The sequence below is a fragment of the Pseudophryne corroboree genome, unplaced genomic scaffold (genome assembly GCF_028390025.1).
Source record: "Pseudophryne corroboree isolate aPseCor3 unplaced genomic scaffold, aPseCor3.hap2 scaffold_507, whole genome shotgun sequence".
Taxonomy (NCBI): Eukaryota; Metazoa; Chordata; class Amphibia; order Anura; family Myobatrachidae; genus Pseudophryne; species Pseudophryne corroboree.
Genome location: NW_026970112.1, coordinates 121,335 through 145,921, shown reverse-complemented (window position 1 = coordinate 145,921; position 24,587 = coordinate 121,335). Strand labels below are relative to the sequence as shown.

Sequence of the window (24,587 nt, the reverse complement as noted above, 5' to 3'; positions counted from 1 at the left end):
AAAGGTTGGTGGTTCAATTCCAACCAGGGACGTAATTGACCTTGTTATCAGATTTTGGTGATCTTTAAGTAGACAAGTCAAAATTTCAAACCCCCTGTTATGGTGTAGGGTACCTGGCCTTCTCTGATGTAATCAGAGTTAGATTTGATTCAGTGATTTTATAAAAACAGCTAGGAAGCACACTTTAGCAGTGGGTTGCAGAGAAAAAGAAATATGCTGGCAAAAAAAATCCAATTGAGTGATTAAACAGCTCTTCATTTTCTGGCTTTATTTTTATGCTAACAAATTTGTTCTTTGAAAAGTGTCCACAAAGCCAAGTCTCTGATTAACACCTTTGTAGGGATGGTTTTTCACCTATTACTAAATTAAACTTGCTTCATTGGAAAGGCAGCAAGATACATCCTCATTTCAATGTGTACTGAAATAATACAGAATGACACCAGGAAACATTAACGCCACTGTGTCATTGCTGCTTTCTAATGTGGAAGTCTGTTTAATGTGAAAACAAGGTGATATCTAATTAGCACACAGGTAAGGAATTAAGAAAATCTTTATTTAAGGGTGAAGATGTTTCTCACAAAATCGTTGCCCCAATGCATCATTGAAATTCAAGCTGGAAAGATGATTTTAATATATCACTTGTACATTTTGTATTGCTCTTCTGGTGACAATGTAGTTTGTTTTTGTCAATTACCATTTTAATAATAGGGTAAAGAAAATTAAGTGGATTTTTGAAAGAAAACAATACTGTCAATATACTATTAAAACAAATTAAAATGGTAAAAGTTATTGTACTTTAAGTAAAAATAAAAGAGCCAAAATATCAATCCCAGTTTTGGATTACTTTAATTAACAAAAAAAAATGCATATAGCAGAGGATAGTTTCAATCTGCCTACCGCTGGGTTATGGGCCCAGCATGCTTCCATTGCTGTACTCTGCTGCACATGTAAGTGCAAGAGATCATGAAGCACTCACTCATCATGGGAAAGTACCAATGTGTTTCTTCGTTGGTTGATGGAAGAAACATCTTACAAAAACTCTCCAGATTATTGACTTTTTAAAGTTTTTCTAGGAAACGTTTTAGATGAATGCTTATTAGCCTTTGTCAGTTTGGACTTTTGCAAAGTGTCACTGTGGCGCAATCAGTTAGTGTGCACGGCTATTAACCAAAAGGTTGGTGGTTCAATCCCACCCAGGGACGTAATTGACCTTGTTATCAGATTTTGGTGATCTTTAAGTAGACAAGTCAAAATTTCAAACCCCCTCTTATGGTGTAGGGTACCTGGCCTTCTCTGATGTAATCAGAGTTAGATTTGATTCAGTGATTTTCTAAAAACAGCTAGGAAGCACAATTTAGCAGTGGGTTGCAGAGAAAAAGAAATATGCTGGCAAAAAAATCCAATTGAGTGATTAAACAGCTCTTCATTTTTTGGCTTTATTTTTATGCTAACAAATTTGTTCTCTGAAAAGTGTCCACAAAGCCAAGTCTCTGATTAACACCTTTGTAAGGATGGTTTTTCACCTATTACTAAATTAAACTTGCTTCATTGGAAAGGCAGCAAGATGCATCCTCATTTCAATGTCTACTGAAATAATACAGGTTGACACCAGGAAACATTAACGCCACTGCATCCTTGCTGCTTTCTCATGTGGAAGTCTGTTTAATGTGAAAACAAGGTGATATCTAATTAGCACACAGGTAAGGAATTAAGAAAATCTTTATTTAAGGGTGAAAATGTTTCTCACAAAATCGTTGCCCCAATGCATCATTGAAATTCAAGCTGGAAAGATGATTTTAATATATCACTTGTACATTTTGTATTGCTCTTCTGGTGACAATGTAGTTTGTTTTTGTCAATTACCATTTTAATAATAGGGTAAAGAAAATTAAGTGGATTTTTAAAAGAAAACAATACTTTCAATATACTATTAAAACAAATTAAAATGGTAAAAGTTATTGTACTTTAAGTAAAAATAAAAGAGCAAAAATATCAATCCCAGTTTTGATTACTTAAATCAACAACAAAAAATGCATATAGCAAAGGATAGTTTCAATCTGCCTACCTCTGGGTTATGGGCCCAGCATGCTTCCATTGCAGTACTCTGCTGCACATGTAAGTGCAAGAGATCCTGAAGCACTCACTCATCATGGGAAAGTACCAATGTGTTTCTTCGTTGATTGATGGAAGAAACATCTTACAAAAACTCTCCAGATTATTGACTTTTTAAAGTTTTTCTAGGAAACGTTCTAGATGTATGCTTATTAGCCTTTGTCAGTATGTAGTTTTTACAAAGTGTCTCTGTGGCGCAATCGGTTAGTGTGTCTGGCTACTAACCGAAAGGTTGGTGGTTCAATCCCAACCAGGGATGTAATTGACATTGTTATCAGATTTTGGTGATCTTTAAGTAGACAAGTCAAAATTTCAAACTCCCTGTTATGGTGTAGGGTACCTGGCCTTCTCTGATGTAATCAGAGTTAGATTTGATTCAGTGATTTTATAAAAACAGATAGGAAGCACAATTTAGCAGTGGGTTGCAGAGAAAAAGAAATATGCTGGCAAAAAAAAACCAATTGAGTGATTTAAACAGCTCTTCATTTTCTGGCTTTATTTTTATGCTAACAAATTTGTTCTCTGAAAAGTGTCCACAAAGCCAAGTCTCTGATTAACACCTTTGTAGGGATGGTTTTTCACCTATTACTAAATTAAACTTGCTTCATTGGAAAGGCAGCAAGATGCATCTTCATTTCAATGTCTACTGAAATAATACAGGTTGACACCAGGAAACATTACCGCCACTGCATCCTTGCTGCTTTCTCATGTAGAAGTCTGTTTAATGTGAAAACAAGGTGATATCTAATTAGCACACAGGTAAGGGATTAAGAAAATCTTTATTTAAGGGTGAAAATGTTTCTCACAAAATCGTTGCCCCAATGCATCATTGAAATTCAAGCTGGAAAGATGATTTTAATATATCACTTGTACATTTTGTATTGCTCTTCTGGTGACAATGTAGTTTGTTTTTGTCAATTACCATTTTATTAATAGGGTAAAGAAAATTAAGTGGATTTTTTAAAGAAAACTATACTGTCAATATACTATTAAAACAAATTTAAATGGTAAAAGTTATTGTACTTTAAGTAAAAATAAAAGAGCCAAAATATCAATCCCAGTTTTGGATTACTTTAATTAACAAAAAAAAATGCATATAGCAGAGGATAGTTTCAATCTGCCTACCGCTGGGTTATGGGCCCAGCATGCTTCCATTGCTGTACTCTGCTGCACATGTAAGTGCAAGAGATCCTGAAGCACTCACTCATCATGGGAAAGTACCAATGTGTTTCTTCGTTGGTTGATGGAAGAAACATCTTACAAAAACTCTCCAGATTATTGACTTTTTAAAGTTTTTCTAGGAAACGTTTTAGATGAATGCTTATTAGCCTTTGTCAGTATAGACTTTTGCAAAGTGTCTCTGTGGCGCAATTGGTTAGTGTGTACGGCTATAAACCAAAAGGTTGGTGGTTCAATCCCACCCAGGGACGTAATTGACCTTGTTATCAGATTTTGGTGATCTTTAAGTAGACAAGTCAAAATTTCAAACCCCCTCTTATGGTGTAGGGTACCTGGCCTTCTCTGATGTAATCAAAGTTAGATTTGATTCAGTGATTTTATAAAAACAGCTAGGAAGCACAATTTAGCAGTGGGTTGCAGAGAAAAAGAAATATGCTGGTAAAAAAATCCAATTGAGTGATTAAACAGCTCTTAATTTTCTGGCTTTATTTTTATGCTAACAAATTTGTTCTCTGAAAAGTGTCCACAAAGCCAAGTCTCTGATTAACACCTTTGTAGGGATGGTTTTTCACCTATTACTAAATTAAATTTGCTTCATTGGAAAGGCAGCAAGATGCATCCTCATTTCAATGTCTACTTAAATAATACGGGTTGACACCAGGAAACATTAACGCCACTGCATCCTTGCTGCTTTCTCATGTGGAAGTCTGTTTAATGTGAAAACAAGGTGATATCTAATTAGCACACAGGTAAGGAATTAAGAAAATCTTTATTTAAGGGTGAAAATGTTTCTCACAAAATCGTTGCCCCAATGCATCATTGAAATTCAAGCTGGAAAGATGATTTTAATATATCACTTGTACATTTTGTATTGCTCTTCTGGTGACAATGTAGTTTGTTTTTGTCAATTACCATTTTAATAATAGGGTAAAGAAAATTAAGTGGATTTTTAAAAGAAAACAATACTTTCAATATACTATTAAAACAAATTAAAATGGTAAAAGTTATTGTACTTTAAGTAAAAATAAAAGAGCAAAAATATCAATCCCAGTTTTGATTACTTAAATCAACAACAAAAAATGCATATAGCAAAGGATAGTTTCAATCTGCCTACCTCTGGGTTATGGGCCCAGCATGCTTCCATTGCAGTACTCTGCTGCACATGTAAGTGCAAGAGATCCTGAAGCACTCACTCATCATGGGAAAGTACCAATGTGTTTCTTCGTTGGTTGATGGAAGAAACATCTTACAAAAACTCTCCAGATTATTGACTTTTTAAAGTTTTTCTAGGAAACGTTCTAGATGTATGCTTATTAGCCTTTGTCAGTATGTACTTTTAACAAAGTGTCTCTGTGGCGCAATCGGTTAGTGTGTCTGGCTACTAACCGAAAGGTTGGTGGTTCAATCCCACCCAGGGACGTAATTGACATTGTTATCAGATTTTGGTGATCTTTAAGTAGACAAGTCAAAATTTCAAACTCCCTGTTATGGTGTAGGGTACCTGGCCTTCTCTGATGTAATCAGAGTTAGATTTGATTCAGTGATTTTATAAAAACAGATAGGAAGCACAATTTAGCAGTGGGTTGCAGAGAAAAAGAAATATGCTGGCAAAAAAAAACCAATTGAGTGATTTAAACAGCTCTTCATTTTCTGGCTTTATTTTTATGCTAACAAATTTGTTCTCTGAAAAGTGTCCACAAAGCCAAGTCTCTGATTAACACCTTTGTAGGGATGGTTTTTCACCTATTACTAAATTAAACTTGCTTCATTGGAAAGGCAGCAAGATGCATCTTCATTTCAATGTCTACTGAAATAATACAGGTTGACACCAGGAAACATTACCGCCACTGCATCCTTGCTGCTGTCTCATGTAGAAGTCTGTTTAATGTGAAAACAAGGTGATATCTAATTAGCACACAGGTAAGGGATTAAGAAAATCTTTATTTAAGGGTGAAAATGTTTCTCACAAAACCGTTGCCCCAATGCATCATTGAAATTCAAGCTGGAAAGATGATTTTAATATATCACTTGTACATTTTGTATTGCTCTTCTGGTGACAATGTAGTTTGTTTTTGTCAATTACCATTTTATTAATAGGGTAAAGAAAATTAAGTGGATTTTTTAAAGAAAACTATACTGTCAATATACTATTAAAACAAATTTAAATGGTAAAAGTTATTGTACTTTAAGTAAAAATAAAAGAGCCAAAATATCAATCCCAGTTTTGGATTACTTTAATTAACAAAAAAAAATGCATATAGCAGAGGATAGTTTCAATCTGCCGACCGCTGGGTTATGGGCCCAGCATGCTTCCATTGCTGTACTCTGCTGCACATGTAAGTGCAAGAGATCCTGAAGCACTCACTCATCATGGGAAAGTACCAATGTGTTTCTTCGTTGGTTGATGGAAGAAACATCTTACAAAAACTCTCCAGATTATTGACTTTTTAAAGTTTTTCTAGGAAACGTTTTAGATGAATGCTTATTAGCCTTTGTCAGTATAGACTTTTGCAAAGTGTCTCTGTGGCGCAATTGGTTAGTGTGTACGGCTATAAACCAAAAGGTTGGTGGTTCAATCCCACCCAGGGATGTAATTGACCTTGTTATCAGATTTTGGTGATCTTTAAGTAGACAAGTCAAAATTTCAAACCCCCTCTTATGGTGTAGGGTACCTGGCCTTCTCTGATGTAATCAGAGTTAGATTTGATTCAGTGATTTTATAAAAACAGCTAGGAAGCACAATTTAGCAGTGGGTTGCAGAGAAAAAGAAATATGCTGGTAAAAAAATCCAATTGAGTGATTAAACAGCTCTTAATTTTCTGGCTTTATTTTTATGCTAACAAATTTGTTCTCTGAAAAGTGTCCACAAAGCCAAGTCTCTGATTAACACCTTTGTAGGGATGGTTTTTCACCTATTACTAAATTAAATTTGCTTCATTGGAAAGGCAGCAAGATGCATCCTCATTTCAATGTCTACTTAAATAATACGGGTTGACACCAGGAAACATTAACGCCACTGCATCCTTGCTGCTTTCTCATGTGGAAGTCTGTTTAATGTGAAAACAAGGTGATATCTAATTAGCACACAGGTAAGGAATTAAGAAAATCTTTATTTAAGGGTGAAGATGTTGCTAACAAAATCGTTGCCCCAATGCATCATTGAAATTCATGCTGGAAAGATGATTTTAATATATCACTTGTACATTTTGTATTGCTCTTCTGGTGACAATGTAGTTTGTTTTTGTCAATTACCATTTTAATAATAGGGTAAAGAAAATTAAGTGGATTTTTGAAAGAAAACAATACTGTCAATATACTATTAAAACAAATTAAAATGGTAAAAGTTATTGTACTTTAAGTAAAAATAAAAGAACCAAAATATCAATCCCAGTTTTGGATTACTTTAATTAACAAAAAAAATGCATATAGCAGAGGATAGTTTCAATCTGCCTACCTCTGGGTTATGGGCCCAGCATGCTTCCATTGCAGTACTCTGCTGCACATGTAAGTGCAGTAGATCATGAAGCACTCACTCATCATGGGAAAGTACCAATGTGTTTCTTCATTGGTTGATGGAAGAAACATCTTACAAAAACTCTCCAGATTATTGACTTTTTAAAGTTTTTCTAGGAAACGTTCTAGATAAATGCTTATTAGCCTTTGTCAGTATGTACTTTTTGCAAAGTGTCTCTGTGGCGCAATCGGTTAGTGTGTTTGGCTATTAACCAAAAGGTTGGTGGTTCAATCCCACCCAGGGACGTAATTGACCTTGTGATCAGATTTTGGTGATCTTTAAGTAGACAAGTCAAAATTTCAAACCCCCTGTTATGGTGTAGGGTACCTGGCCTTCTCTGATGTAATCAGAGTTAGATTTGATTCAGTGATTTTATAAAAACAGCTAGGAAGCACAATTTAGCAGTGGGTTGCAGAGAAAAAGAAATATGCTGGCAAAAAAATCCAATTGAGTGATTAAACAGCTCTTCATTTTCTGGCTTTACTTTTATGCTAACAAAGTTGTTCTCTGAAAAGTGTCCACAAAGCCAAGTCTCTGATTAACACCTTTGTAGGGATGGTTTTTCACCTATTACTAAATTAAACTTGCTTCATTGGAAAGGCAGCAAGAAACACTAGACTAATTGGAGGTGCGCCCTAAAGCAAATTACAATGTTAGGATTAGGGGGTTCGGAAAGACCTCTAGTGTATACTGTCACGATCCGGGTATCTGGACGCCATAACTTACCTTTCAGATGCCTCCTAAGGCTGGCTCAGCGCTCCAGGACCGGATCCCATCTGTTATTCTGATGTCCCCATTCCTGCCTCCTCTCCTGTCACTCTGAGACGCTGTCACAGCGGCGCCATGTTACATCTTGAATGGCATCTCCCGCAGCCTCCGCCGCCGTCCCTGAGTTTCTGCATGCAGGATGTCAGAGTGGCGCTTATGTCAGCCGCGGCCTCCGCTGTTGCCCGCGTGGTTCAAATGTGCACTCATCAGTCTGGCGTCTCCTGTTTACTGTTGCCGGCGCCGCCATTGCTGTTAAAGTTCCCACATGGATTATCAAACCAATCTTCCCTCCAAGTGTCTGCATGGGCGCAGCCATGTTGGATTCTGTCACCTGTTCATTTCCACCAATCCGCTGTTTCCATTGTAATCTGCATAATTGCCTAGCCAATCCCTTCCTTGCTGCAGGTATAAGTATTCTGTGCCTGAGCAAGGAAGGCGTCAGTGATTTGGTTGTCAAACCTAGTTCCAGTTTGTCTCTCTCCCGTGGTTGTTTTCCAGGTTCCAGTTACCATCTCCAAACCTCCACTAAAGAGACCCGCTCTAGTCTACCACCTGCGGTGCAGCCTGACTCTCCAGTCCTCTGGGACTCATCTGTTTCCAGTTACAGATTTACCTGCTTCCAGCCTAGCTTCCAGCAGAGATCAGCTCTTCTTAAAGTGCCGGTATCATTTCCGCAGATTACCACTCACCACCGGCACTATTATTTCACCGCTCTCAAACTCCATATATCAATCATATTTCATCGCTCTCAAGCTTCATTTATTATTTGGCTGGTTCCATCCAGCAATCCACTCCGTGCTTACATCAGTCTGGTTTCAGCCAGTACCCACAGCAGCCATTTTATCCACAGCAGCCCAGCTTTTCCTGGAACACCAGCTAGTATGATCCTGGGCTATCTCCATTGCTACAGTCGGGCCTGGTAAGGACTTTCCAACTAGAAGATAATAAGAACTGTCTCATACTACCAGAGCCCTGTGGTCCTTGTCCTCCTGTAGTACCCAGGAACTGTATTATTTCTCTGCTGATTTTATGTTTCTCTTTTATTACTGCTGTGATGCATGGAGTTTGTCAAAATAAACATCATTGACTTTTATCCTGGTTGTCGTGGGCACGCCTTCGGGCAATTCTTCTACATTTAACTTACATGTCCAGGGGTCTGATACAACCTCCCAGGTTCCACTACACCTCAGCCCCTACAACTGAGGCTGCCTCCAGTCAGCTCAGGCCCTCAGTTGTGACATATACACTGTATATACATTTTAAGATAGGAAGGTACAAATTACATATTCACATTGCATCTATGGGCTGGATTCACATGTCCCTTTCCTCCCTCAATCGTGCCCGTCAGCAGCTATTCTATTCTATATAAGGAGCCACGAGTCGCCGCCATTTTCACTTGTGCATTGGAGATGATAGGGAGAGGACGTGCAGCGTTTTCTCAGTTTCTGTGTTCAGTGTGCTGCAAATATCTGTGCTCAGTGTGCTTGCAAATATCTGTGCTCAGTGTGCTGAAAATATCTACGTTCTCTGCCTGAAAAATGCTCCATATCTGTGCTGCATTGTATTATATAGTATGAGGACAGGGCAAAATTTTGCTGACCACCAGTATATAATATATAGCAGTATGGTACAGTAGGCCACTGCTCTACCTACCTCTGTGTCGTCAAGTATACTATCCATCCATACCTGTGGTGTATTTTAGTAGTTGTGCGCAGTATATATAGTAGGAGGACAGGGCAGAATTTTGCTGACCACCAGTATATAATATATAGCAATACGGTACAGTAGGCCACTGCTCTACCTACCTCTGTGTCGTCAAGTATACTATCCATCCATACCTGTGGTGTATTTTAGTAGTTGTGCGCACTATATATAGTAGGAGGACAGTGCAAAATTTTGCTGACCACCAGACTTCTACTTAAGTCCAATGGTGTAGGATGTGCAAAGCTGTTTGGCTGTGCATTTATTGATCTAAGCATGCATTTTTATCAAAGCGTGATAAAATTGACACATAACGCAGCGTTCAATCAGCGTTAATTTATCTTCAGCTGATATCGATTGTGAATTGACGTTTCTTCTCTTCTTGTCACCTACAGGTAATTACAATTGACTACAACCACCAATCTATTCTGCTGCACTATATCTATATATGCAAAGCTAATTCTGCTGGGTAATGCAAATTGAAACATTATTGCATAGTATGTGATTTTGAAGTACTTTTTTAAAGTTTTGAATGATATAGACCCAGTTTAATTTTTGTGGAATGCCTGGTTGTAGCTTTTAAGGTAATTTATTGCCTGGCATTTGAGGGGGTGGGGTGTGGTTACAGATTTAAATTATTGGTTTCACTTGTAATAGTCTTCTACTTAAGTCCAATGGTGTAGGCTGTGCAAAGCCATTTGGCTGTGCATTTATTGATCTAAGCGTGCATTTTTATAAAAGCGTGATAAAATTGACACATAACAGCAGTGTTCAATTAGCGTTCAATCGAAGTGAAAAAGAAGGAAAACAGAAGCACACCAATCTAACAAAACAAAGAAAACTGAAGAACTAATAACAAATGTGAGTCACTTACTCCTCAGATCACTCACCTCCTGATTGTTGCATCTGATTACATAGCACAGAACTACCTTACTTGGACATTTCATAAACCATCCATTTCACCTACAAATGCCTGTATCTGTATTATTGTAATTTTGTTTTTTAAGCACAGCTGCACCAATGCAATTTTACCTGCAAACACTTAAAACATCTAACATAATTACCATTGCTTCTTAAACCTCTCACAATCCTTTCATTTCTTACACTCCAAATACATTTCTGCACCCACTTTATCTACGCTTTTGACTCATTTCATACTAAATTGAGCCTACACTGCTTTTCTCACCTGCATTTCTACAATTCTTCTGCTCGGATTCCCTTACAGTCTCCTCTCCTACTTCCACTTTCCCTCAACCTATTTACCTTCTTAACACTATGTGAATGCTTTCTTATACTCCCCACATCACTCAGTGTCTACCTAATAAGGTATCTTTATCCTTCCCCCCCCAGTCTCCTCCACCTCCTCCTCTGTCTCCCCTCCATCCCTCTGTTTCCTTCCCCCACCTTTCCTGTTACCCCACTTTCATTCACCTCTGCCCCATGGTCCTGCTACCCCACAACTCAGCCCTGCTCCCTCTCTCCCTTCCCTGTCACCTCCCCACACCCCCATCCACATCACACTGACCTCCCTCCCTGCCCACCTCCTGCAGTTTCCCCTCCTATCTCAGGCACCCGTACCATCACTACTCTCTCATCCCTGCCCTCAAAGTTAATCCCACCTCATCGCTACAGCAACCCTGAAAATCTAATTCACATCTCTCCCACAAACTCATACCCCCTATCCTGTGCCCTCTGGAATGCCAGATCTGTTTGTAACAAACTGGTCCCCACTCATGACCTTTTCATTTCCAACTCCCTACACCTACTAGCCATTACTGAAACTTGGATTACGCCCTCTGACACTACTTCTGCTGCTGCTCTCTCTGCTGGGGGCCTTACATTCACACACACCCCCCGACCTGGGGGTCGCCATGGGGGTGGTGTTGGGGTCCTTTTACCTTCTAGTTACTCCTACCAACTCATACCACCAGAACCATCCCTTATATTATCTATATTTGAGGTCCACTCCATATGTCTCTTCCAACCAGTCCATCTTAGAGTAGCTGTCATTTACCGCCCCCCTGGCACTGCTTCCAAATTCATCGACAACTTTGCTTCCTGGCTTCCTCACTTCCTCTCTTCTGACATTCCCACCATTATCCTAGGCGATTTCAACATCCCTATTGACATCCCCACACAATCCCCTGCCTCTAAACTCCTTAACCTCACCTCTTCACTTGGTCTCTCCCAGTGGACCTCCTCACCCTCCCATGTGAATGGGAGCTCACTGGATCTGGTCTTCACTCACCGCTGTGATATTTCTGATTTTTCAAACTCCCCATTTCCCCTCTCTGACCACCACCTGCTCTCCTTCAACCTATCTCTCTCGACTTCCCCATCTCAACCTCCTAAGGCTACCATCACTAAGCGTAACATTGAAGCTATTGACACCACATTCCTTTCCTCCCTGTTTGACTCACTTCTCTCTCCTATTCTCTCTCTCTCTCATGCCCTGAACAAGCCACTTCCACATACAATGCTTCCCTTACTTCTGCTCTTGACTCTGTTGCTCCACCAACCACTGTTCACCCTCGCAAATTAACACCTCAACCCTGGCACACCAAATGCACCAGATATCTGCAAAAATGCTCACGTACTGCTGAGCGACACTGGAGGAAATCACGCTCTAAGGCAGACTTCCTCCATTTCAAACTTATGCTCTCATCCTTCAGTGCTGCCCTTTCTCTTGCTAAACAGTCATACTTCAAGAACCTCATCTCCTCCCAGTCTTCCAACCCCCGGCGCCTCTTTGCCACTCTCAACTCACTCATCTGCCCACCTCCACCTCGTCTCCCTTCCTCACTCTCTGCTCTTGACTTTGCCACTTACTTCACATCCAAAATTGACTCCATACGTCAGGACATCACATCACACCAGACTATCAGTAACCAGCCTTCTCCCATCCCTTACCAACCCTCCCCATCCCTCGCACCAACTCTGTCATCTTTCTCCCATGCATCTGGAGAGGAAGTCATGGCCCTCATTCGTTCCTGTCCCCTCACCACCTCCCCACTTGACCCTATCCCCTCCCGCCTCCTCTGCCACATCTCTTCTTCTGCTTATTCCCATCTTTCCCACCTTCTCAATCTCTCCCTCTCATCAGGCACTGTCCCCTCTGCCTTCAAGCACGCTCTCATCTCTCCTATTCTTAAAAAAACCTACCCTTGATCCAAACACTCTCTCCAATTACCGACCCATCTCTCTTCTCCCTTTTGCCTCCAAACTCCTTGAGCGTATTGTCTACAACCGCCTTACTTCCTTTCTTTCCTCACACTCACTGCTTGACCCATTCCAGTCTGGCTTCCGTCCTCTCCACTCCACTGAAACTGCCCTTACAAAAGTATGCAATGACCTCCATGCTGCTAAATCTAAGGGACACTACTCTCTACTTATTCTACTTGATCTCTCTGCTGCTTTTGACACTGTGGACCATCCTCTCCTACTGCAAATCCTTCACTCCATTGGTCTGCGTAACACTGCCCTCTCTTGGTTGTCGTCCTACCTTTCTGACCGTTCATTCTCTGTCTCCTCTCATGACTCCACCTCCCCCTCACTTCCACTAACTGTAGGGGTACCCCAAGGTTCTGTCCTTGGTCCTCTTCTCTCTCTATACGTCCTCACTAGGTAAGCTCATTAGTTCTTTTGGTTTCCAATATCATCTCTATGCTGATGACACTCAAATCTATCTTTCCTCTCCAGACCTCTCCCCTACTCTCCTCACTCGTATCTCCAACTGTCTCTCTGCTATCTCTTCCTGGATGTCCCAGCGCTTTCTTAAACTTAACATGTCTAAGACCGAGCTGATCATCTTCCCTCCCTCCCGCATAACCTCACCTCCTACAATCTCATTATCTATTGATGGCACTACTATCTCCTCTACCCCCCAAGTGCGCTGTCTTGGAGTAATCCTTGACTCCTCCCTCTCCTTCAAACCACACATTCAGCACCTCTCACAAACCTGCCGTTTTCATCTAAAAAATATTTCCAGGATCAGACCCTTTCTGACCCAGGATGCTACTAAGACTCTTATCCACTCACTGGTCATCTCCAGACTGGACTACTGTAATCTCCTCCTGACTGGCATTCCTGACAAATACCTCTCTCCACTCCAATCTATCCTCAATGCTGCTGCCCGGCTCATTTTCCTCACCAAATGCACTACGTCCACCTCTCCTCTCTTACTAGTCCTTCACTGGCTCCCCTTCCCTTTCAGAATACATTTCAAGCTTCTCACACTTGCTTACAAAACCCTCACCCACTCCTCTCCCATCTACATCTCTGATCTTATCTCGCTTTACACTCCCACTGGTCCTCTTCGCTCTGCTAATGCACGCCGACTCTCCTGCCTACGGATTACTTCCTCCCACTCCTGCCGCCAAGATTTTTCACGTGCTGCACCACTTCTCTGGAATTCCCTACCTCTCCCCCTCAGACTCTCCACCTCTCTACAAAACTTCAAATGGGCTCTCAAGACCCACTTCTTCACCAAACCCAGCCAAATCTCATCCTAAACCTCTGTTCCACGCTCTCTATGTACCCCATCTGTCTCACCCCTGTCTGTCTACCCCTCCCCTTTAGAATGTAAGCTCTCATGAGCAGGGCCCTCTTCCCTCATGTGCTTACTCTTTTCTTACTTTAATAATCTTCAGCTGCACCAAATCCAGCAGTCTTCTGCCACCTGATACTTATTCCAGTGTCATCTGCTGATGTAGCTATGTTTATTTACCCTGTACTTGTCCTATATTGTCATCAACTGTAAGTTGCTGTTTTCCTGTTTGATTATTTGTTTATGTACTCTGTAATTTGGTGCTGCGGAACCCTTGTGGCGCCATATAAATAAAGTATAATAATAATAAATAATATAATATATAGCAGTACGGTACAGTAGGCCACTGCTCTACCTACCTCTGTGTCGTCAAGTATACTATCCATCCATACCTGTGGTGCATTTTAGAAATAAAACATATCTCGGCAGAGCAATCTATATATCCATCATTTTTCAGACAGCAACAGTGGGTATTGTAATAGTCACCCAATCCATCACTTTTATAGGGTTACATGCATCCACATGCTACAGCCTGTCTCAATAATTTTACTGTCACAGTGTGTGTGTTTGTGTTTTTATTTGGGTATTTTTTGTTGTTGTAGAACTACAGGTACCAGCGAGCCCGTTATTTCCCCGCCTGCTGGTACTTGAGGTTCTCCAAGTACCAGCAAGTGGGGGAGGCTTGCTGGGCCTTGTAGTTCCACAACAAAAAAACAATATTCTTTTTTTACACATATGGCTATCAGCCCGGCACCCACCACCCAGGGGTGCTGGGGACAGCCTCGGGCTTCACCCCTGGCCCTTGGGTGCCTCGAGGGGAGGAACCTCTTGATTTAAGGGATCCCCACTCCTCCAGGGAACCCCGGCCAGGGGTGACTAGTTGGAGGGGTAATGCCAGGGCCGCAGGGACCTACATAAAAGTGTCCCCTGGCTGTGGCATTATCTCTCTGGCTAGTGGAGCCCGGTGCTGGTTTTAAAAATATGGGGGACCCCTACATATTTTGTCCCACGTATTTTTGGAACCAGGACCCGTCTAAGAGCCCGGTGCTGGTTGTCTAAATACGGGGAACCTCTGTCCAATTTTTCCCCCAGTATTTAAATAACCAGGACCGGCTCAAAGAGGCTGGTTATACTAAGGAGGGGGGACCTCACACATTTTTTTTAACCCATTCAGACCCTTCTCCTTTAAGTTAATGGAAGCCCTGGACAACAAAATTGCATTCATGTCCTCCTCCCTCACCCTTCCCAGTCCCAAACACTCATTTTTTTTCTTTAAAAATTTATAATATATCACAAGAACAATGAGCAGGCAGGCAGCGGGCATTGGCGGCATCGGACTGAGATAGAAATTAGTGGTGGAGGGCTGGGTCAGTTGATTGTGGGAGAGTTTGTAAGCCATTGGCGGTGGCAGTGGGTATCGGCTCAGAGGCAGTAGCGGGCATTGGCTAAGGGTCATCGGCAGGATTCGGCGGACATTATGGCTGTAGTGCCTCACTAGCCACTGACCTCACCGCACGCCACTGTGGGACAGATGTAACATGCAGAGAGAGGTAGATTTTGGGAGAAGGAATGTCCTAGCATAACTGTTAATTGCAGTGTAATACTGTAATTCAACTGTGCAGCATTTGTGGCTAAATGTCAAAGAAGCCAGTATTTACCTTGCATGCAAAACAATAAATGTATTTGCACATACCTCCCAACTAACCCAATTTTTGCAGGACAGTCACTTTTTTTGGGAATGTCCAGCTAACCCAAATAACCCCCCCCCCAGTGTCCCATAGTCATGGGGAAGGGGGGGGGGGTGGAAGGCTCCCTGTAGCTTGTTGCTCTGCAAATATGCACATTGTGGGTAATTCAGACCTGATCGCTAGGGTGTGTTTTTTGCATCCCTGTGATCAGGTGGTTGCCGCCTACAGCGGAAGGGAAAATTTGCTGTGCAGGTGTGTGATCACATGTGCACAAGAGCTGCACAGCTCAGCACTTACTCAGCCATTGAGGTGACGTCACAAATCCTCCCACAAAACGCCGGGTCCCTCCAGTGTTTTTCCGGACACTCCCTAGAAACATTCAGTTGCCACCCACACAAACACCCTCTTCTTGTCAATCTTCTTGTGCACCTACGCATTGTGGCGCATACGCATGTGCAGTGCAGACCTGATTGCCCGCTGGGTGAAAATAAATTGAAGCGATCTGGTCTGAATAAGCCCCAATGTCTATTCACGGGAGACAGAGGGGCTGGGGCATGGTCAGCAGCTCACAGAGCACCTATAATGAGAAAAATGGGACACATGGCTCATGATCGCGATATACCTGCGAAGGTACGCCCTCTATTGATTGACAGGCAGAGGCATTCGCATTTTCTGCGGGGCACCCGGAGAAAATGTAGGCACATGCACAGGATGGACCCTGCGTATATGCCCCTATCCTCTTCATAGTTTTTGGGGTTGGAACGAGCAGTGTGAAAACATCAATCGATGGGGGTAATTCCAAGTTGATCGCAGCAGGAATTTTGTTAGCAGTTGGGCAAAACCATGTGCACTGCATTTACGAACAGATGATTTTTTATATAAATTTTAAAATGTTAGTAAATGTGTGTTTTTTTCAACCTGGAAGCCCAACATCGATTAAGATCGATCTTAAATAGACCCCTGGGTTTTAAGGATAACCATGGTTGAGTCCAATAATTAATTCACATTGACCGAAGTTCTAATTAAGTAGTGATGTGCACCGGAAATTTTTCGGGTTTTGGTTTTGGGTTCGGTTCCGCGGCCGTGTTTTGGGTTCGGACGCGTTTTGGCAAAACCTCACCGAAATTTTTTTGTCGGATTCGGGTGTGTTTTGGATTCGGGTGTTTTTTTCAAAAAACCCTAAAAAACAGCTTAAATCATAGAATTTGGGGGTCATTTTGATCCCATAGTATTATTAACCTCAATAACCATAATTTCCACTCATTTTCAGTCTTTTTTGAACACCTCACACCTCACAATATTATTTTAATTGGTATTTGGTACCGGGGACACAGTACCTCAATCAAGTCTATAGTTGGCTCTGAAATCAGCATTAAACTGGATCCACACTTAGATTATCTGTCCAATTTTTTTTTCTAGTTGAAACAAAATTATGCTAATATGTGGCAGCAAATGACAATTGACCATTTGCTCCCAAACACTGGAAAACATCCAAAAATGGTCATTTAGATAAATTGGTTAAATCCATTTCATTTAGCTAATTTATCCAAACTACCTTTATTGTATCTTTGTGGGTGAATGATGTGTGGGTCAGTGTTGAGGGTGGTGGAGGAGATGGGTAATAGGCACAGCAGGGTGTGGACAGTCAAATAGTGTGCTTAGAGGTGCAGATAAATAGGGATATCTAATAATTCACCCACTATTCTATAGAATTATTAGATATCCCTATTTATCTGCATTACTCACCTAACACTCAGCATTTATCTACATGCTGATGCTATTCATAGCACTTAGCTTGCAAGTATTTTACCCATAAGGAGACACATTAGATGTTCCCTCTCTTTTCATTGTAGACGTCCCCAGCAACCATACTGTACTATACTACAACAGGAATAATTACTGTGGGGGATTATACCATTTGATCTGGAATAAAGGGAAAATATTGTGGAAAGAGTGCTGTAAGTGTATGATATGTAGAACTATTGCCAGGTTCTGACATTTGTCAAGTGAATTACTAATATACATTCAACTAATATTACATAGTGTCCAGTAATTCAGTATCAGACTAATTGATATAGTCAATTTGGATCAATAATAAAGACACAACACAGGTAGCGAACCTTGATATTAATAAATGTATTTCCATTTATTATATATGGTAATTACATTATACAAACTTATTGTACTTTATTTCGTGTTTAGACAATTTTAACAAATTTATTAAAAGTTAATTTTTAAATCATCATTTGTGCGCCAGCAAAAGAGACATTCTTTTCTCTTCTCCTTTCCTGCATAACATTACTTGTCTCTGGTAGCACCCCCGAACGTCCTACAATTAATATTTAATATAACTGATGGACATTTATTGGGGCCTCTTCATACAAATATTTAGAATTTAATAGCTGGTGCAAAACACATCCCCTTCCCCCCATTCCCTGTATATCTGGATTCACCAAGGAAATGCTGATACTGACTCCAAGAAGAAAGGGAGTCTCTTCCCTATGAAGGTGAAGCCTTGTTTGGCGACGGCCTAGTTAATTTGATCTCGGCAGCTCCCGCAGGTAAGTCAACCTTCTTGCACTATGTTCCCTCTCAACGGATAAAGACGCATCATTATCTGATGCAGTCATTTCGGCCCAATAGATATGCAAGAAGTTAAGATTCCCCTTTCTTTGCAGGTAGAGGAAGGAGAAGAGGGAAGAGGTCTGTAGCCTCTTCAAGATTGCAGGAGCAGAGATTGTCCTCTGCTTCTGCCAAATCCACTGCATGACGCTAGGGCTTTCTTGCAGGAGCCCGCACCAGTGGGGGCACGTCTAAAACTCTTCAGTCAGTTCTGGATTCATTCGGACCTGGACTCGTGGGTTTTATAAATAGTGTCCCAAGGGTACAAACTGGGGTTTCAAGACGTTCCCCCTCACCGATTGTTCAAATCAGCCTTAGTCAGCAGGGAGAAGGTTTTTATTCAAGCCGCTTCGTGGTCCCGAAGCCGGACGGCTCAGTCAGACCAATCTGAAATCTGAAATCCCTCAATTTCTACCTAAAGAAATTCAATTTCAAGATGGAATCTCTCACGGTAGTGATCTCCAGTCTGGAGGAAGGAGATTTCATGGTTTTGGTAAACTTAAAGGATGCCTACTTACATGTTCCCATTTAGCCACTGCATCAAGCTACCTGAGGTTTGCAATTCAGGATTGTCATTACTAATTTCAGACGTTGCCATTTGGTCTGTCCGCGGCTCCGAGGATTTTCACCAGGGTGATGGCGGAAATGATGGTTCTCCTTTGCAAGCAAGGAGTCACAATTATCCCGTACTTGGATGTTCTCCTGATAAAGGCGAGATCCAGGGACCAGTTGGTGCAAAACATTGCACTCTCCCTGACAGTTCTTCAACAACATGGTTGGCTCCTAAACTTGCCAAAATCGCAGTTGGTCCCAATGACGCGGTTGTTGTTTTTGGGAGTGATACTGGACACAGAAGAGGTTTTCCTCCAGTGGAAAGGCTATGGAGATCCAGAGTCTGGTCAAACAAATTCTGAAACCAGCAAGAGTGTTAATCCATCAATGCATTCGGTTGCTGGGGAAAATGGTTTTGGCCTACGAGGCCATTCAGTTTGGCAGGTTCCATGCCAGAGTGTTCCAGTGGGACCTGTTGGACAAGTGGTCCGGATCCCACTTACACATGCACCGGAGGATAATCCTGTCTTCCAAGACCAGAATCTCACTCCATTGGTGGCTGCACAGTTCTCACCTCCTAGAGGGGCGATGGTTCGGGATCCAGGACTGGATCCTAGGGACCACGGATGCAACCCTTTCGAGGTGGGGAGCAGTCACACAGGGGGAAAACGTCCAAGGAAGATGGTCAAGTCAGGAAAGTTGTCTCCACATAAATGTTCTGGAGTTAAGGGCCATTTAATAACAGCAGACACAGTACACACTGGGACGGGTGCCCAGCATCCTCTACGGACTAAGAGAAAAGGATTTACCGGTAGGTATTAAAATTCTAGTTTCTCTAATGTCCTAGAGTATGCTGGGGACTCCGTAAGGACTATGGGGATAGACGGGCTCCGCAGGAGACATGGGCACTTTAAGAAAGACTTTAGTTCTGGGTGTGCACTGGCTCCTCCCTCTATGCCCCTCCTCCATACCTCAGTTTGATACTGTGCCCAGTTGAGACTGGGTGCTTTTCAGGAGCTCTCCTGAGCTTTCTGACAGAAAGTATTTTGTTAGGTTTTTAATTTTCAGGGAGCACTGCTGGCAACAGACTCCCTGCATCGAGGGACTGAGGGGAGAGAAGCAGCCCTACTCTCTGAGTTGCAAGGTCCTGCTTCTTAGGCTACTGGACACCATTAGCTCCAGAGGGATTGGTACGCAGGATCTCACCCTCGCCGTCCGTCCCAGAGCCGCGCCGCCGTCCCCCTTGCAGATTCAGAAGATAGAAGCAGGGTGAGTATGAGAAGAAAAGAAGACTTCAGAGGCGGCAGAAGAGTTCATAATCTTCACTGAGTTAACGCACAGCACTGCAGCTGTGCACCATTGCTCCCATACACCTCACATACTCCGGTCACTGTAAGGGTGCAGGGCGCAGGGGGGGCGCCCTGGGCAGCAATATAAACCTCTTTTTGGCAAAAATATAACATATATACAGCTGGGCACTGTATATGTATGAGCCCCTGCCAATTTTACAGTTTAAGCGGGACAGAAGCCCGCCGCCGAGGGGGCGGGGCTTCTCCCTCAGCACTCACCAGCGCCATTTTTTCTCCACAGCACCGCTGAGAGGAAGCTGCCCGGACTCTCCCCTGCTTATACCATGGTAGACAAGAGGGTTGAAAAGAGAGGGGGGGCACATAATTCGGCGCAAATGACATACAGCAGCGCTACTGGACAAACATTATGTTACTGTGTTATTCCTGGGTTATATAGCGCTGGGGTGTGTGCTGGCATACTCTCTCTCTCTGTCTCTCCAATGGGCCTTGTGGGGAAACTGTCTTCAGAAAAAGCATTCCCTGTGTGTGTGTGGTGTGTCGGTACACGTGTGTCGACATGTCTGAGGAAGAAGGCTATATTAGAGAGGAGCGGGAGCAAATGAATGTGGTGTCTCCGCCGACACCTGATTGGATGGATATGTGGAATGTTTTAAATGCTAGTGTAAACTCATTGCACAAAAGATTAGACAAGGCTGAAGCTTTGGGACAGTCAGGGTCTCAACCCATCCCTGATCCTATGTCGCAGGGACTGTCAGGGTCTCATAAGTGCCCACTATCCCAGATTGTTGACACAGATACCGACACGGATTCTGACTCCAGTGTCGATTACGTTGATGCAAAGTTACAGCCAAAATTGGCAAAATCCATTCGATATAGGATTATGGCAATAAAAGATGTTTTGCACATCACAGAGGAACCCCCTGTCCCTGACAAGAGGGTACATATGTACAAGGGAAAGAAGCCTGAGGTAACCTTTCCCCCCTCACACGAGCTGAACGAGTTATGTGAAAAAGCTTGGGAATCTCCAGATAAAAGACTGCAGATTTCCAAAAGGATTCTTATGGCGTATCCTTTCCCATCAACGGATAGGTTACGATGGGAATCCTCCCCTAGGATGGACAAAGCATTAACACGCACAGCTACAGCTGGAAAATCAAATTTTTTACCTTATGTTCCCTCACAGCATAAGAAAGCTCTGCATTATCAAATGCAGTCCTTTCGGTCACAAAGAAACAAGAAAGTGCGAGGTGCGTCCTTTCTTGCCAGAGGTAGGGGCAGAGGAAAAAAGATGCACAACACAGCTAGCTCCCAGGAACAGAAGTCCTCCCCGGCCTCTACAAAATCTACTGCATGACGCTGGGGCTCCACTGGCGGAGTCCGGCCCATGTGATGTCATGCAGCCGCTCTGACCACGCCTCCTGTTTCTCCGTTGCCGACCCAATATTGAAAACCCTGCCCCCGCACCGCTCCATCTCCGACTTGGAAATGGAGTGTTGTTGACCCCCCTCCCCCCCCCCTGCACCGATTGACAGGCAGAGGCGATCGCATTATCTGCAGGCGGATGCGTATGCTCTTAGCAATTTTTGCAGTTGGATTGCTTATTGCGATTGCAATCCAACCTGAATCAGGCCCTATTACCTATCACAATGCACTGCGGGTAGTACAAAATGGGGTTAATATAGGAGAAAAACCCCCAGAGCTGTGCTCCTTAACTGTCCCTGGTGGCTAGTGGAGCAGCTGCCCAGTAATCAGTGTCCACGCCAGTGCGCACACGGCCCGCCCCCTACAGCCACGCTGGATCACGGTATAAAGTGGGCACAGAAGCCCCTTACCACCCTTTCATCAGCGGCCTCGTGATCCCGGAGGGCGGTGTGTGTGTGACTGACCTTAGGAAGAAACCGGAGCCTCCGCTGCAGTGACCCAGCAACCGGGGCACTGGAGTATACTGTGCCGCTGGGAGTGATGGAGCTGCAGTAAATATGTCTATTAGACCTAGCCTGCTGCAGCCCTTGTAGATTCTTATTAAAAAAGTTCTTCTTTTCTTGTCAAAATTAATAGCTAAGAATAGGCTGCCTGAGGCAGCCCCCTGTTAAGTGGCCTGCTACTGAAGGCACCAACTACAAACTGAGCTCCCTGTTCATGGAAGCGAGGTTATAGAGGAGGGGGCGCTGAGTATCTTGTGAACAGTCAAAAGCTTTGAGCTTGTTGGTGCCTCAGATCAAGATCCTACTCTACACCCCAATATGAATCCTTGTGGAGTCCAGTGTACCCCACAGAAGAAAAAAATGTGTCACAACCATTGGCAGCAACATAAGAATAGCTGCTGATGGGCACAATTGAGAAAGGAAGGGGGGAAAACATTTGAATCCAGCACATATATGTAATTTGAATATGTAATTTGTACCTTCCTACTTTAAAATGTAATGGATGAACCTCACCCTGTGAGAACTATCTTCATGATCAAGAGATCTCATATGCAAGATAAGTATGTGTTGGGATAGGGCTGTGGAGGGCGGCTGCTCGGGCACACCCCCGTCAAGTTAAGTAGATTCAACTGAGGAAGCACAAGGGAACTCTCATCTGGGGACAACAACTGCAGGGAGAACACATTTTCAGATGAATGTGGGAGGGTAGAAGGCTGCCTAATACTGAAGCACCCCCAAACAACAAACCAAATGCAACAACTAGTGCAAGCATTCCTGGGGGAAGGCCTGCAGCAGATGGATCCAATAACAGCTCCAGAGTTGCTCTACAAGACAAGTAAAAGGGTGTGAGCCCTGCAGCACCACCTGTACTTTGCATACACACATATAGGACAGCATCTCTTATATGCCCCAGGGTCAATAAAATAGTATCCTTATCTAGGGTATCCATCCCCTCAGATAAGGTATCCGTCCATGCTGCTACAGCACTACACACCCAGGCCGACGCAATTGCCGGTCTGAGTAAGGTACCCGAATGTGTATAAATGGACTTCAGGGTTATCTCCTGTTTGCGGTCAGCAGACTCTTTGAGGGTAGCCGTATCCTGGGACGGGAGGGCTACCTTCTTGGATAAGCGTGTTAATGCTTTGTCCACCCTAGGGGAGGATTCCCATCTTAACCTATCCATTGATGGGAAAGGATACGCCATAAGAATCCTTTTGGAAATCTGCAGTCTTTTATCTGGAGATTCCCAGGCTTTTTCACATAACTCGTTCAGCTCGTGTGAGGGGGGAAAGGTTACCTCAGGCTTCTTTCCCTTGTACTTATGTACCCTCTTGTCAGGGACAGGGGGTTCCTCTGTGATGTGCAAAACATCTTTTATTGCCATAATCCTATATCGAATGGATTTTGCCAATTTTGGCTGTAACTTTGCATCATCGTAATCGACACTGGAGTCAGAATCCGTGTCAGTATCTGTGTCAACAATCTGGGATAGTGGGCGCTTATGAGACCCTGACAGTCCCTGCGACATAGGATCAGGCATGGGTTGAGACCCTGACTGTCCCGAAGCTTCAGCCTTGTCTAATCTTTTGTGCACTGAGTTTACACTAGCATTTAAAACATTCCACATATCCATCCAATCAGCTGTCGCAGAGACACCACATTAATTTGCTCCCGCTCCTCTCTAATATAGCCTTCTTCCTCAGACATGTCGACACACATGTACCGACACACCACACACACAGGGAATGCTTTTTCTGAAAACAGTTTCCCCACAAGGCCCTTTGGAGAGACAGAGAGAGAGAGTATGCCAGCACACACCCCAGCGCTATATAACCCAGGAATAACACAGTAACTTAATGTTTGCCCAGTAGTGCTGCTGTATGTAATTTGCGCCGAATTATGTGCCCCCCCCCCTCTTTTCAACCCTCTTGTCTACCGTGGGTTCAGCAGGCGAGAGTCTGGGGAGCTGCCTCAGCGGTGCTGTGGAGAAAAAATGGCGCTGGTGAGTGCTGAGGGAGAAGCCCCGCCCCCTCGGCGGCGGGCTTCTGTCCCGCTTAAACTGTAAAATTGGCGGGGGCTCATACATATATACAGTGCTCAGCTGTATATATGTTATATTTTTGGCAAAAAGAGGTTTATACTGCTGCCCAGGGCGCCCTGCACCCTTACAGTGACCAGAGTATGTGAGGTGTATGGGAGCAATGGCGCACAGCTGCAGTGCTGTGCGTTACTTCAGTGAAGATCATGAAGTCTTCTGCCACCGCTGAAGTCTCTTTTCTTCTCATACTCACCCGGCTTCTATCTTCCGGCTCTGCGAGGGGGACGGCGGCGCGGCTCTGGGACGGACGGCGAGGGTGAGATCCTGCGTACCAATCCCGCTGGAGCTAATGGTGTCCAGTAGCCTAAGAAGCAGGACCTTGCAACTCAGAGAGTAGGGCTGCTTCTCTCCCCTAAGTCCCTCGATGCAGGGAGTCTGTTGCCAGCAGTGCTCCCTGAAAATTAAAAACCTAACAAAATACTTTCTGTCAGAAAGCTCAGGAGAGCTCCTGAAAAGCACACAGTTTCCACTGGGCACAGTATCAAACTGAGGTATGGAGGAGGGGCATAGAGGGAGGAGCCACTGCACACCCAGAACTAAAGTCTTTCTTAAAGTGCCCATGTCTCCTG

At 43.2% G+C, this 24,587-nt stretch overlaps 3 non-coding genes across 3 annotated transcripts; all 3 read left to right on the top strand.

Annotated features, from left to right (window-relative positions):
- Positions 1 to 3,468: 3,468 nt before the first annotated feature.
- Positions 3,469 to 3,542, top strand: TRNAY-AUA (transfer RNA tyrosine (anticodon AUA)). Its single transcript has one exon. It is a non-coding gene; the product is annotated as a tRNA-Tyr (tRNA).
- Positions 3,543 to 4,637: 1,095 nt separating this feature from the next.
- TRNAS-ACU (transfer RNA serine (anticodon ACU)) lies at positions 4,638 to 4,711 on the top strand. Its single transcript has one exon. It is a non-coding gene; the product is annotated as a tRNA-Ser (tRNA).
- A 2,266-nt stretch (positions 4,712 to 6,977) lies between these two features.
- TRNAN-AUU (transfer RNA asparagine (anticodon AUU)) lies at positions 6,978 to 7,051 on the top strand. Its single transcript has one exon. It is a non-coding gene; the product is annotated as a tRNA-Asn (tRNA).
- The last annotated feature ends 17,536 nt before the right edge of the window (positions 7,052 to 24,587 follow it).